Source organism: Centruroides vittatus, unplaced genomic scaffold, assembly GCF_030686945.1.
Source record: "Centruroides vittatus isolate TY-2023 unplaced genomic scaffold, ASM3068694v2 contig_424, whole genome shotgun sequence".
Classification (NCBI taxonomy): Eukaryota; Metazoa; Arthropoda; class Arachnida; order Scorpiones; family Buthidae; genus Centruroides; species Centruroides vittatus.
In genome coordinates, this window is record NW_027122230.1 from 1,016,444 (window position 1) to 1,029,331 (window position 12,888).

General features: G+C 32.5%; 1 protein-coding gene across 1 annotated transcript in view; it reads left to right on the plus strand.

Annotated features, from left to right (window-relative positions):
* The first annotated feature begins 1,188 nt into the window (after nt 1-1,188).
* LOC136976765 (ikaros family zinc finger protein-like) overlaps nt 1,189-12,888 on the plus strand; it is a 32,693-nt gene continuing 20,993 nt past the window's right edge. Inside the window, exon 1 of the mRNA XM_067272124.1 lies at nt 1,189-1,372. The gene's annotated coding sequence lies outside the window, so the exon portion shown is untranslated. The remainder of the gene's footprint in view (nt 1,373-12,888) is intronic.

Below are 12,888 nucleotides of genomic sequence, written 5' to 3' on the forward strand. Positions count from 1 at the left end.
TCAACCACTTTCAACCGCCATATCTCCCACACCCTTATAGCTATCGAGACGCAACCACCATAGTGCACGATGGGAGACTTGGGGCTACTACCGCACACAAACACCATTCATGTGCGATGTGTAGTTTTGGCTGCAGAGCAGTGGCGTAGCGTAGCGGGGCGGCAGGGGCGGCCCGTCCCGAGCGGCACTTTTAGGGGGCGGAAAAATTTTACAATAAATACACAATACACCTGTACAATACACAATAATGATGATTGTTCTTTGCCGAAAAGTTCTTTAGAATTACTGTATATTTTAGTCTTTTGAATTGAGATACCTAAATAAAAGGGCGGCAAAATTTTCCTCCGCCCCGGGCGGCTGACACCCACGCTATGCCACTGCTGCAGAGTGAAATATAGGCACAAACACGTCCATTTTTATTAACTCTCCGCCTTGTGGACACTAAGAGGGCCTCTTTTCACAAGCCCATTATGAGTTTGGCCAGACCGACAATGGGGCGTCTAGGTGGTGAGGGACGGAGCCCGACATATCCGGACGGACTCCTCCGAAAAATTCCTGGGGATTTTTCGACCCGTCCGGATTCGAACCCGGGTCCCCCAAAGCGGTAGGCTGCCACCTTGACCGCTCGGCCATCCGGCCATTGCAACCCATGCCAGGAACGAACCCGGGCCAGAAATCTGAATAAAAGCTAAATATCCTAACCACTAGACTACGTGTAATTTAAAAACAAAAAAAAGTATTAATTTCCTATAGATTGGAAAATGTTCGTATGTAAAAAAGAAAAATAATATTTCGTTTATTTTGTTTCTATAAATTTTCCTTGGCCTTCGTTATATCGCTGGCAATTTTTATATATTTTTTATAATAAAATTAATATATAAAAATTACATATAAATTTTAAATTATTTTAAAGTAAAAAATATTAAATAATTTTCATTTATTTATTAAATATTTATAAATTTGAATAAAATAATATATCACACGTCATAAAAATTCATTTAGGAAATTTATTAAATAATATGTATCTCGGTAACATTAATTTCGTAAATACTCTTAAATATTAATCGTGATTAAAACATTAAAATAAATATATACTTTTATATTTTTAACGATAAAATAATTGAAATAGAAATATATAACGTATATGTTTATAATAATATTAAATGCGAAATTAAAATTGGCATCTTAGACTAATTAATCCAACTTACCAAAGAGAAAATATGGAGGAATTTAGAATATTTCTTGATTTCTATAAATTGTTTTAAATATAAATAACTATGAATTATTCTCTCTTATTTGGATAATACTTACGATTTTTTTAAACATTCGTTTTTTACCAAATTATTAAGGACAATAACTTATAAATTATTTGGTAAGACAATATTTTTACCTAATGTTTCTTCTCTATTAAAACTGTCCAGTTGTATAAATTTAAGTTTATTACAGTTGAAGATTAATCCAGTCATTTCTGCACTTTTCAGCATTGATTTATTATTGTTTACAAACTATTTATAGTTGGATAAGACATTTCTGCTCTTTCTGCTACGTGAAATTTCAAAAAAAGTTTCAATTTCCTTCAACTTAAGATTTTGCAATTTTCATTTCTTCTTTATTTATTAATGCTATTTAATATTACATTTTTATAATATTTCAGTTTGTGTAACATTAATATACAATATATTAGTTTTTATTAATCAACTGTCTTTCTCTTTCATGTTTTTAATTATAGCTAGAAAAGAATTAAGTTTACTAATATGATATAGCTATATATATATGCACATACACAATTATATATATAATTGTGTGTGTGTGTATGTGTAGCATTAGGTATATGTTATGTGAAAAAACAGTGGCAGATTTAGCACTTGAGAGGCCCCTGGTGCAATTTAAATTTTGAGGTCCTCCTCTAAATATTTTCACTACCCCTACACTCTGTAGTGTGCATTCTACATGCACATTTTTTACTCTGGTAGGCAGTAGTGGATTATGTTCCTTTGAGGTTCTAGATGCAAGTTTGTTAACAAATAAAATCATTAAATAATAACAAGTTTTTCTTTATAGTATACATTTATAGTAAACATTTACTACTAAAGTCTTAGAGGCATATCATCTTTTTGCTATGTTAAGGTGACTAACTGTCCTCCTTTTGTAAGTTCTGTCCTCCCTCGAAAAGTGTCCTCCTTTTCGATATTTGAAGACGATTTTTCGATTGAGCCCGAGCCGATCGGTTGCATGTGACGTGATGTGTTTGTATTTGACGTGACGATTTGTCGGGATTCGGTACAGCGCGGCGAGATGCGATTATGAGACACATACTCTTCGCATGAGAGACCTTGAGACAGTGCATCGCGCGCAAGTGGCTTTGTTTATTTCTTATCGAAACACAACACAGTGGATACTGTAGAGATTATTATAGTGTATTATTGTTGCAATGAATAAAATGTTTCTTTTATTTACAATATTTTTTCCTTTAATTTATTTGTCCCCTCCTTTTTATTGTAAAAAAGTTGGTTACCTTAGCTATGTAGTTTTTGAGACCCCTTGTGACGACGAGGTCCGAGGCACATGACTAGTGCACTTATTGGGTAATCTGCCACTGTGCATAACTAAACAATAAAACTTTTTTGTTGATTTTAAAGAATGTTGTAAGTAATTTTAGATTTCTTACGTTTACATTTAATGAAGTTTTAATAAAAATATAAATATTAGATGGATCGTTACATTGCCATTGTTCTTTGATTTTTCTATTTATTTCATAGTTTTTAATGTCTTGTTTATGATTTCGATATTTTGGCATATTTAATTATAATGTATAATTAAATCAAAATTATAGCATTAAAAAGTAACTTGATAAAAATATGTTTTCTTATTATAAATGTTTATTTTGTTGTAATAGAAAATTCATATATTTATTATATAAAATTTATAATAGTCCAAAAAATATAATTTGGATTATTAAATTAATTAGTTTAAATATACTAAACCTAATAAAATATATTGTTTAATGTATGTAAATTTCAAAGAGTATGACTAAGTCTTATTTAAAATAGAATTTGTTTCTGCATTTGGAGAGAGATATTTTATTTAAAACTTTTACTGAATTTGTTTAGTATGTTGGATTGGTTATTTTAAACTTTTTTAGGATTCTTTCTTGACATTAGGTATATGCTATGTGCATAAATAAACAAAGAATTTACTTTGTTTCTCTTTCCTTAAAATATTGTAAATGGTTCGGGTCAAGTTTCAATCACCCCGGCGTTGTCATTTTGAACGTACAGAATTAGTTTATAATTTTAATTTTTAATGTTGTTAATGTTTTTAATAGGTAGCCTCTTGTTTTTGACAAAAGCACCAAGAAACTAATTGCTGCAAAAGGCTGGATGTACTGCTATAAATAATTCAACATACACCAAAAAAATTGTTGCTATTGTGAGTAAATAACTGCAAACTTTGTTGCCTTTTGTCTGATGGCTTTGGCTAAAAAGCCTGTCAATCTTGTTAATGTGTAAATAAACTTCAAATTAATTCTATTAGTTTAAAGTTTACAATATAAAGTAACATCATTAGAAACTTAAGACAGTCACTAAAAGTCACTTATTTTAAAATTTTTGAACAGTAGACAAATAGAATTTCAAAGTTTGGTTTGTGTCAAACTAGATATAATACTAGATGTATACACTGTCACACTGCATTGAATTTTTTTTTTTTTATAATGCAAGTACTTTCAATGATACAAAATTGTTGTTGTCGGGTTAACAAATGTTGAGTAAAATGTCATTATGTGCAGTAGAACATTCTCTCTACATTTAACTATTCCAAATGCTTAAATTTCCCAACAGAATTCGAGGCTTATGAGTAGAGAAAGGATAAAATTTGAAATAAAATGCAAACAAAAACAAAAGGCTCAATTGATATCAAGTTTTATGACATGAGTTTGTGGTGTGTTATAACACGGAACGACTAGGATAGTGTGGCATAGTGATTGAAATATTTTAAAAGTACAATCTACAAGTTAGGAAGCTCTACTGTGGGTGTATTGCAAGATATAAGGTTGAAATGAGGATGGCTTCCCAAATACAAAGGCTATTTTTTAAATAAGGTCTGTTTTTTTAATAAGAAGAAAAATACTGTAAATATCGTTAAAATATATTTTTTTCTATATTCTACATACTTTTATCTACTTTTCTACATAATTTCCATTTTGTTTAAACATTTGTCATACCGCTCAACAATTTTTTGAATTCCGACTTCAAAGAAATCTGCCGCCTGTCAAGAAGCCCAATCCACGACTGCAGTTTTCACTTCTTCGTCGTTGAAATGTTGACCATCAAGGAACTCCTTTAAGTATTGAAACAAGTGAAAATCACTGGGTGCAAGGTCTGGACTGTGTGGATGATCGTATCGAGTCAAAACAATAAAGCACTGCCCAATCTTTTTGTTTTGTGATCGTCAGAAAGCAGTCTTGGAACGCACCGAGAAAACAATTTTCGATAATTCAGTTTCTCCAAAACAATGGTATACAAAACTGATCTTGAAATCTGTGGAAATTCAATTGATAACGTTGAAATCGTGAATCGTCGGTCCTCTCGAATTTTGTTATCCACATCACGAATCAAATCTTCAGAAATCAGAGAAGGTCGGCCAGGGCGTGGCTCATCATGCACATTTACTAGCCCATCCTTGAACATTCTTACCCATTTTCGAACTTTACTGTCACTCATAGCATTATCACTGTAAACTTCACAAATCTGACGGTGAATTTCCGCTGCTGCCAAGTTTCTTGCATTCAAGAATCGAATAACAGATCGTATCTCACAGTCGGCGGGAGACTCAATTTTCTTAAACATTTTAAACTTCTACAGCTCAGCATACAGACAGACGATATGGCTGCAAATGGCGTCAAAACGCGCGCCAAGCTTGCTCGGAGCAGAAGCATATGCATACTGCCGTGATTGCGCATTATTCTCACTTTTATAAAAAATAGCCCTCGTAAATAATGTAATAATACAAAATTTAAAAAAATATGATTGGCACAACCCGTGAGGAGGGTGGTTTGAGTCCATGAGGGATTGAAATTGGACTCCATGACTTTTCTGGTCAGCTCTGTGGCACATCTACATTTTGTGATATTGTGCTGGTGCTCTTCTAAATGACTCACCAGCATTCTGACTGTGGTGCCAATGTACAAATACAACTTTGTATTTTCCCGTTGTCAGGTGTAAAAGGGTTACGGCATAAACCCCAGATTTTTTGAGATGGGAGAACCTGCCCCTATCATTGAAGATAAGCCTGAATAAAGTTAGCTGTGGGAAGAGAGGCAGGAGAAGGCCATGTTTCTTGAAAATACAATAAATGCATATAGAGAGGAAACCAACATAAGGGATTGGTGACTGCTCCCAAGACAACAGTTTTTTAGAATTTTGGTAGTGGGTGGGAATAGCAAATTTTTAACCCTGGTGAGAACATAGTGAAATTTAGCAGATGACTATCTTCCATACAGTAACATAAGCAGTGGTGATATTCGGCGGGTTCGCACAGGTTCGCCCGAACCTGTTGTTAAAGTTTTCAGTTTCCCGAACCTTGTTAAACACACGGAACATTTCTCAGTGGGTTTGTTTTTTTTAAAAAATATATTAAAATATGCGTATTATACTCTGTAATACTACTAAACTAGAGCCTTATACCCCGTTCGTACCGAGCATTTCAATCTAGATTGTGAGCAAGGTCAGGGAGTATGTCTTGGTGCGATCTCTGTCGACCGTTTCAATCGAGGTTTAATCGCGATCAATTCAAGAGAGTTCTTGATCCAGTCATAAGAGAGATCCCCGAATGCCACGCGCGTGAGATAATACAAGATGGCTGTCGAACACGTGTCGGGCTATGGACAGCGAAAGAAAAAGTATAATGTATCTCGAGAGATGATGACACATGTATTTCCAGAAGAGCCATTTCGCGGTAAAGATTACCCCTGCCTAAATAAAAAAAAAAGGTCGACAGCCCTAAAATATTATCGTTACCTGCCCTTCACCCATGGCTCGTTACGTTCCAAGTACTGCCACTGATTGTTAGATATACGGTTGCAAGAAAAGGTATTGTATTTATTTCTATTCAAAACTTCCATTTCATTTGTCAGTGATTGTCAGGGAAAAATTTTCTGCTAGCGAATCCCTTGTTAAATATTTTGAATATCACCACTGAACATAAGCATTACATAACTCAAGTTCAATGAGCTCGTGCATTGATGGAAGTAAAAAGGCTCTTCTAACAAGGGTGGAAATGTCTGAGTTGATGTAACATGAAGGTTGAAAAGATGTTGCCAGAATGGCATGTCAAACTTGTGGTATGCCAAATAGAGAAGCCCTAGAGAATCTATGTATGTAGAGATCCAAGAATGCTGTTTTCTCATCTATCTTTTCTTCTATGGAGAAAGAAATGGACAAATACATGACAGATACATGTTGTACAAAGTGGGACAGCTCTTGGTTCATACCTTCCCACGTAACAAGAACGTTGTCTACATAATGCAAACATAATACGCAAGTAGCGATATTGAGGGGGAAGTGAATACTTTAAACTCTGCTTCCTTAGTTATTAACTCTGACAGGGTAGCAGATAGGTGTAGTCCAATAGAACTTCCTGCTTTTGTAAGTAAATGTTACCATTAATTGTGTTCAGTAATGAACAAGAGAGCCTCACATATATCCAAAACTTGTACCCCTAAACCTTTTTTCAAGAGGAGTGTATTAGCAAACATGACTGCCTCAAAACATGGAACAGATGGATACAAAGACAGTTTGTCCAATTTGAAGAAGCTGTGTTTGAAGATAATGAACTGATAAGCTTGATGATGGTAGATTTAGCCTCCAGGGATGAACAGGTGACTAAGTACAATTCCTCTGTTAGAGAACCAATTCGGTTGAAGAGAGCTTTTTTCAAGGAGTAGGTAGGATGGGACCACTTGTTTTATAGAGGTTGCAACAGTCACCCTGGCTTATGTGTTTTTGGCTCAAAGAACAATCTAGGGCATAAGATGTTAGTAGGGTCAAGTGGCCCAAGTAAAGTCAATGCAATAGTAAGTAGCAATTTTTCTTGTTTTTGTTAAGTGCTAACAAAAGCAAGAAATTTTATTTGTGGCTCATAATTGAGTTAGTGGTAGAACAGCAGATGAAATTCTAAAGGCCTCTAAATAATTTTGTTCTGTAGAGGCAGTAAAAAATGCATGTCAGCATTTTCTGTTAAAAATAATAGGCTAGATCATATGTACATTTCTCTCACTAGTGTTGTTGATAGTGAACATTTTACAGTGGAATCTCAGTATACAACCTTAATCCATTCCTGATGTTTGGACTTGTACCGAATAGCACGTATACCAAACCAATCTTTCCCATAAGAAGTAATGTAAAAATGATTAATCCGTTCTCATATAAAAAAAAAACCCTCTTTATATGATATATTAATGGGGTTGTAAAATAATTTAAACACTGTTTGAGCATATTAATAAAAAAATAAATTTTATTATAGATTTTTAAAGTTATTGCAGTATATTGTATTATATTATTTAAATCATTAAATCAAAATCAAATCAAACTCTTCTTAATACTAATAATCTGTTTAGAAATTGATTAAATCCCTTTTGCAATGTTAGCAGATTTAATAATGTCTTTATTTTTCACAATTGTCGATATTGTCGTTCTTGGAATACGGTATGCAACAGTTAAATCTCGAACACCCATGCCACCTTCATATTTCTCAACAATCTCTTTTTTCAGTTTCATTGTGATTCTAGTCATTTTTTTTTTAGTTTTCTGTTGCTTTTCATTTGCCTTTTTGCAATTCATGATTAATAAAAATAATAAAATTTTACTTACAAATTAAAATCAGAAGAAATTTAGCAAAGTTATAAATTGTGGGACCACGAATGTTTAGTCTGGTCTAATACATTAATAGTACTACTTGTTCATAGATGATGCGTGTAATTGAATTAAGTCGTATACCAAGCAAAATTTGTTTCGTCCGAACAGGGCATATTCCGAATTGGACGTATTCTAAAGCAGACATATACCGAGGTTCCACTGTATTTCTTTTGTCCAAATAATTTTGATTTTGTCACATAGAAAGAATGTTTTGTTTAATAAAAAAAATGCATCTCTTGTGGCACAATGTTTTATTTATCATTGTTATCACTGTTGATGGATTAAAAATGTTGAAATATCTTAAAATCATTATCCATGCAGCAAAAAATGTACATTCTCTGTATGTGAAAGCATTGAAGAAAAAGAAAGAATTGCATCAAGTTGAAATCAAAAGAGCTAATGAGAAAAAACAAATTAAAGATGAGTTGAGGACTGTATTTTAAAAAAACTGCAACGATATTGTAACAATTTTAACTGTAAATATGTAATTTTAAACGAAATGTATAAGTATCAACACACAGAAATTCCCGGATGTCATTCCAACAGATGAGGGGCCTTTGCCCGAAACGCATATCGGAGAAGATTCGGAAATAAAGATGATGTAAGAATGCCTTGTGTCCATTAATACACCTAGTCGTGGGAAAAAACAACATTATTGTAAATAAATAAATATAGAATCATTGTATGCCAGTGGTACAAGCTTCTACAGTAAATCCCTTTCAATTTTGTTAAAATTCCACAGTAAGATAGTTTGTAGTTTTGAACTAACACTAAGATCTGTAAGATATTAGACCTGAATGTTATATGGTTTCTAAGATATTGATGTCACTTCACTTTTCTCCATATACAATACACAAATAGTCAGCTTTATCTCCCTATTATGCCTCATTAAAGCAAATGTATATTTTCAAATTAAGTGACTTACAACTTTTTGCTATAAATTCAGCTATTTTAGTCATATTTATCAGCCTAACATAACTTTTTCATAAATTGTTAAAAATTTATTTCATACAAATGGAATTGCAGAGATATTCTTAAGTAAAAATGTCCCATGGCTAATGAGCATTTTTACTTAAGCATGCATTTCATACTAATGACAAATATCTCCAAATAGATTATCTCAGATTTTTTTTTAATCATTAGAAAGAGCATCTTTTTCTCTGTCGGAATCCATATTTTTAATCTTTGTCTCAGTTTCCTGAAGGGGAGAATGATGATTTCAAAAAAGTGATATTTGGTACAGCAAATTATTGCATTTAAGGTTAGCAGTATGGTACTTTGGTTTATAATGTTTGTTAACTAAGATATTCCTTGCATTGGCAGATTTGTCACCAAGGAGCCATACCATCTTGAGCAATTTATTGATTTATCTGAAAATTAGGTCTAAATGCCTACGTATTAAAGCCTGCTTTTATTTTGAACAATCCTTAGTAAATTTTAATTTACTCCTCCTTGAGTACTGATTGCATGTGACATTGATTTATTTTTGATTGCAATTATAAATGACTCTTAGTACAGAACCTAACAAAGAAAGTGCACTGTAGAATGTTGAAAGTGGTTAATTTTTGTATAGCACAAGTAAAAGAAAGAAAAATAAGAGCAAGTGCAGCATGAAATATTTTATTCAAAAAAACACAAATGATGATAAATTGCTGATTAGTGTCAAAGGAAGGATACAGAAGAAGGTTGCCAGCCTTCTGTGGTTTGTGTTAATCTGGAATCTTATCTGAGATCTGCTCACCATTAAGAGACCTTTACAAGTCAAACTAGTTATGGTACAGCTCTCAGAATCATTAATGCATGTGCCATTAAGGCATGACAATCCAAGAAATCTACATATCTACAATCTGCATGAATGCATTGGAACTAAATTTTACTGACAAAATGCATAGTACAGAGACACAATCAATGTACTTTTTTCATACCCATAATGCTTATTAAATTTTAGAAAAATGTGATTTGCAGTATAGGATGTTATTTGATTTTGAAGCCATCATTTTCCCCTTTAGGAAACTGAGACAAAGATTAGAAATATAGATTCTGATAGAGAAAAAGATGCTCTTTCTAATGATTAAAAAAATCTGAGATGACCTATTTAACATTAACATTAAAATTCATATCAATGTTCTAAAATTTTTCATTTCACTTGAAGAAAGTGAAATGAAAAATTTGTCAAAAGTGATTGCAAAATATTTTATACTTGTTTTATGTTTTACTTGACAAAAGAAGATTTACTTATGTACTGGAAAAACAAACTTGATTAATGTTTAAAAACTCTTCTCCATCACCAACTAATTTCGAAGAGAATCATTTGTACCATATTTACATTCATACATTGGAAAATATCAGAGAGCTTGATTTTGTTTTTCCTGCTGCCTTCATAACTTTGAAATTGTTGAAGAACCCATGGCTGCGATTATGGTCTTAATTTTGAAGGATACTTTACACAGTATGTAAATTTCGTAATGTTGCAGAACAAATTTTTGTGTTATCAATGTTAGCACGAGATATCAAAACCATTTTTTCCTTCTTTAGCGAATGAGGATGCAATTATACATACACTTAGGTTAAAAAATGACTTTGTTGCCAAAGTAAGTGCATACTATACATCAAAATACAGAAATTGTTTTGTTTTTAAATAAAAATTGTTAGGAAACATCTGTTAAATTGCTTTTGACATTGACTTGTTACTTGAAACAGGTGGATTTTATCGTTTTATTACTCTGTTTATTGTGCATTTATAGTTTTCTAACAACAAATAACTTTTTCTCTCTTTGATGATAATATAAATTAAAAATTATAATTTTATATTATAAAAAAAATACATTCATACCACCAAGATTCAAAACACAAACCTCACAACTATGAAATTGGTGCGGCACCACTAGCCACTACAAATGACATAATGACACTTAAAAGTTTAGTTAATTTCGTAACAATCCTTGAGCAATCCTTGCCATATATATATTTTGTAGAAAGAAGAGTTTATTCTTCCAGATAGAGCAAACTCATCTTCAAAAGACATTTGTGCAAGATGTTTTGATATTGTTCATTGTTGGTGGACCCTTGGATGATTTTGAATGACAAGGTCTCTCAAATGCTGATGCCACCCACACCATGATAGTAGGTCCATGCACAGTGTCTGTTTTTGTAATTGTATACATCCCCATGATATTAATTTGTTTCAGAACAACTCAAAATAACTCTTATAAGAACATTGCTATACTCCAATCCAGATATAAATCGGCCTTAGCCCAGAGAATGTTATAGTTTGTGTTTGTCTGTTAATATGGGTACATTGAGAGGCCACCATTTCTTGATGGCAACATGTTTCAAGTGATGCTAGATGCATGTGGCACTCACTTTTGAATCTCCCTGTTCCTTCAGGTCTGTGGAAATCTGACACAATGGTCACTTTGGGTGACACAGTGCCAGTTGTGTCACATGTTGTTTGCTGACAGTCTGTTTCCATTCTGGTCCACATTCGTCCTTACATTGCTTCAGCATTCTACACACTGTAGCCAGGTTTGGACCAAGATAATTTTGCATCCCAAGCAGATTTCATATATGATGCCTCCTGAATTTTTTTTATACTTACATACTTTCTAATTATAAGTAAGATCAGTTACATCCTTGCAATTCCAGACTGCAATTTTTCATCATTTTTAATTAATTGGGGCTTACGGTTCCTAAGCTTATATTTGGTCTCAATTTTCATCTATCTAACTCCATTCTCAAGATTAAGGAAGAATAGGTGGGCAGATGGATGACAGTGGGAATCTATAGGTCTGCAATTTGAAAATTGCAGCCTTATAAATATTTCTTCAAAGTATTAGTAATTCATGACTTCAATATTTCTATTTGTATTAACTCAGATATATGATATAAAAAAGAAACAAAAATTGTTGATTTTTAAACTGTAATTTTAATTTAGTCAGTTAAATCCACATATTTTTTCTTTTTAATTTTAAATCTGCAAAAGCTTTTATTCCTTCATTAATGTCTCTTTCTGAGCAACAACATTTTCTATAGATAACAAGGCTAAAGTTTGTTTGTTTATTAAGTCACAGCAATGCAACACTTGGGCGATATGCCTAGGGAGGATGTCATCTGGGAGGTCTTTTTAAGGGTAACTGGCCCCTATTCATGCATTACAAACATGGAGAAAACCTGGAAAACTACGTGCCCATCCTGATGAGGTGTAAACCCATGACCAAACTTTCAGTGTTTGGGGAATGGAACCGCTTGACCACTGGTGGGCCAACAAGGCTAAAGAATTTAAACTATCTCCCCCCATGATCAATCACAAATGTGTTTTGATGACTTTTAATTTTCTAAAACTTCTTTCAGCTAATGCTACCATTACAGGAATTGTCAGCAGAATTCTCAATACATCACCTTGTATTTGGAACTATATTCTGTAAATTACTTGCTTTTAAAAATTGTAGTTTGTAATAGCAAATTGATGTTTTTTAGAAGTAAACTGTTTAGAAATTTAATTTCTACAAACAGTTTGTTCTTTGAAGAAATGAAATTTTTAAACAATGTCTCTACTATTTTAATCATTAAGAACTGAATGTAAATCCATACAATGTTTTTTTTTTTAATTTGTTTAAATTGCTTATTTTAGTCAAATTAAAAAAAAAATCCAATTTTGTTCATAAGTTTTCATTTGTTCAAATCTTTCTTCAAGCAATGATAATATTGTGTCTAAAATAATATTGACTATCATTGTTCTAAACTTTGTTTTCTCTTTAGTAGCAACAATGGTGTCTTTAGTTTTGTAATTAAATAATTTCTTTTTTTTTTGAACTATTCTTTTTTCTTCAAATATTGGCATCAGTTCTAAAAGTTCTGCTAATTCTTCAGCTTGAATCAAAGCATTTTCAAATCCTTGCATACTGTATTGACTATGGTATTCTGTATATGATTTTAATACTATAAACTAGCAAAACAAAGGAGAAAGACAGATAGA